The following is a 2,766-nucleotide window of genomic DNA, read 5'->3' as shown; positions in this document are numbered from 1 at the left end:
GTGTGCTGTCCGATGGGCCCCGTCACCAATCGCCTTCCGTCTACCGCATAGACGTCTTCGGGTACTGCTTTGGGAAGAAGCACTAGCCCTAGCCTGCATGCCTCGTTGTGGTCCATAAACATGCCAGTGGCCCCTGAATCCACCATGGCCACAACGGGTATCCACTGGTCATGCACTCCCACGTGCACCGTGATAAACAGGTGTCGTTGTCCCTTAGTGACCGAGTTGGAAAGTGAAGGGATGGATGAGTGACTCCGAGATGTCCCTTCTCTGGTCTTGGAGTCCTCTAGTTTTCCGCCGGTATGTCCACCACGGCTGTTACCGACCGGTTGGCCCGATAACGTGACGTCTTCGGTTTGGCAGGGCATTCACGTACGTAGTGGCCTTTTTTGCCACAATATAGGCACAATCCTTGTTTATGGCGTGACTCTTTCTCCGTGGCTGTGAGGCTCGCTCGTATTGCGCTGATGTCCATGGGTTCTCCCTTGGATGCGGTGGAAGTTTCAGGACTTCCCACCGTCACATAGGATGGAAGGGATTTTCCTTTTCTCCCATGATCCCCCTTTCTTTCACTTAGCCTATGTTCCAGCCGTAATACCAGGTTGATAAGGCCCTCACATGTCTTGGGTTGAGGGTCAATATGAGCCACGGCGTCCTTGAGCTCATCGCACAGCCCTTGATGGAAGAGCGCCGTCTGTTTAGCAACAGGCCACTTGGTTTCCGCAACCAGCCTTCGGAACGCGTTGAGATACTGCACCAGGTCGTTGGATCCCTGTCTCAACTCAAGCATTTCACGGTCCGCCGTGTACGAGTCAGCCCTTCTGTCGAATACCTTCAGGAATTCCTCGCGAAAAGCACCCCAATCACATAAGAGGGGGTCGTCCCTGCTCACCAGAGGTACAGCCCATTGTGCCGCGTTTCCAGCCAAATAGGATATAAGGAAAGCCACACGAGCCTGACTTGTGGGGAACGCCTTTGGTTTGCACGATAAATGTAGCGCCACTTGTGTGAGGAATACCTGCACTGTGTTAGGATCCCCACTGTACCTCTCTGGTGTTGCCAAGGGAATGGCTACCGGCATTTCCACTACTACCGCAGGGGTCTGGTTCGTGAGGGAGGTGCTGGGCGAGAGCGGGTCCAATTGGATAGCATCCAGTCTGGCTTTTACATCGGCTGTTTCTTGCCTAGAGGCAGCCACTTCAACTTGCATGGCCGCTAAAGCAGCCAGCACATCATCAAGTGTTGCCATGTCTGTTATCGACCGGGAGACAGTTAGTGTTATTAAGGTCGGATATTTTGTAACGCCCTGAACGTCTCAGGATCGTTTAACAGACACGACAATGAGGACGCAACCACTTGTGAAGGGTTAGTTCTTTTAATGAAGGCAAATAAAATACAAAGAACAAACAAAAGTTATAGTCACTGGAATCCTCCAGGCTAAGTACGTTACCAGCCCACAGCACGGATGGTCCTAACCGTCCTCTGCATATACGCCGATCCCGGCGTATGCCAACAGAGGGCAGAAATGAAATGGCCGACAATGCCAATCGGTAGGCTGTGAGGGGCACGAAGAGTGTTGGGGAGAATCGAGGAGTCAGGGAAACACCCAGCCGGGGTCTCTACCTGAAGGGAGCAGCCGCTCAACCTCTTCCTCAGACTGCACCGGGACGCGGAGTCACCTCCTGGTGATGCGTCACCGATACCCCAATCACAAGCAAGAAGACTGAACCGAGAGCAGCCGCTCGATCGATCCTGTGGACTTCCGAGTCTGTAACGCGGCAAACACCTCCTGGTGTGCGTTACAGCTGGCAGTCCCTGTGTCTCTGGTCGGGCTGGGAGTTACGACTCCAACCAGCAAAAGCGCCACTGCGCTTGGACTCAGCCGAGTCAAAAAGCGAAGCTCAATGGTTGACCGGTAGAGCTTCCGGGTCCTTCACAGGTGACGATGGGGCAAGACACGGCCCAGGGAGTAACGACTCGACCTACCTCCGTTCTTGCCTTACTGGAGCACCACTCCGGAACACTGCTCTTCACGAAGCAGGTACGTCGGTGTAAACACAATATCCGACAGCCTTGTACCTCCCGGTTCCTCCCTTTATAGGGCGTGTTTTCCTTGAGTTATGTAACAGCTCTCCTGTTTACATAAGGGCGTGTTTCCCTTGAGTTATGTAACAGCTCTCCTGTTTACATAAGGGCGTGTTTCCCTTGAGTTAAGTAACAGCTCTCCTGTTTACATAAGGGCGTGTTTCCCTTGAGTTATGTAACAGCTCTCCTGTTTACATAAGGGCGTGTTTCCCTTGTATGACAGGAATTCTTGACACAACCAGTGGCTTTGAACCATATATACTCCTTAACTACCTTTTTACCAATAAATCCTGTCCTACATGTGTCCCATTTACCAGGTTATACCCTGCAGCAATTGCCAACCTGCACATACTAATTGCCCTATAAGATAAACCTTCCCAAAACTATTCTGACAAATTGTCCACCCCATATAGTAAGTCAGCAGAAATGGGGTCAAGATCCCTCTCCACACACCAGGGTAACCATTCTCCCTGGGCAATCTGTATGCCCTTCTAGCTCTGGGAGCCCAAGGTTTTGCAGTGATTTTTAGGCAAAGCAAGACTATAGAAAGCGGGTTTGAAAAGTGTTCCCAAAAAGCGGATTGCATGGCTAGCACGCGCACAATCACGCGCATCGTGCCGCCATGCAATCCGCCTTTTGGGAGCACTTCAAAGGGTCAGCTCCCCCGCCCCCAAGTGCGCG

The sequence above is a fragment of the Triturus cristatus genome, chromosome 8, assembly GCF_964204655.1.
Source record: "Triturus cristatus chromosome 8, aTriCri1.1, whole genome shotgun sequence".
Taxonomy (NCBI): Eukaryota; Metazoa; Chordata; class Amphibia; order Caudata; family Salamandridae; genus Triturus; species Triturus cristatus.
The sequence above is the reverse complement of the archived record's forward strand: the minus strand, read 5'-3'. Positions refer to the sequence as shown.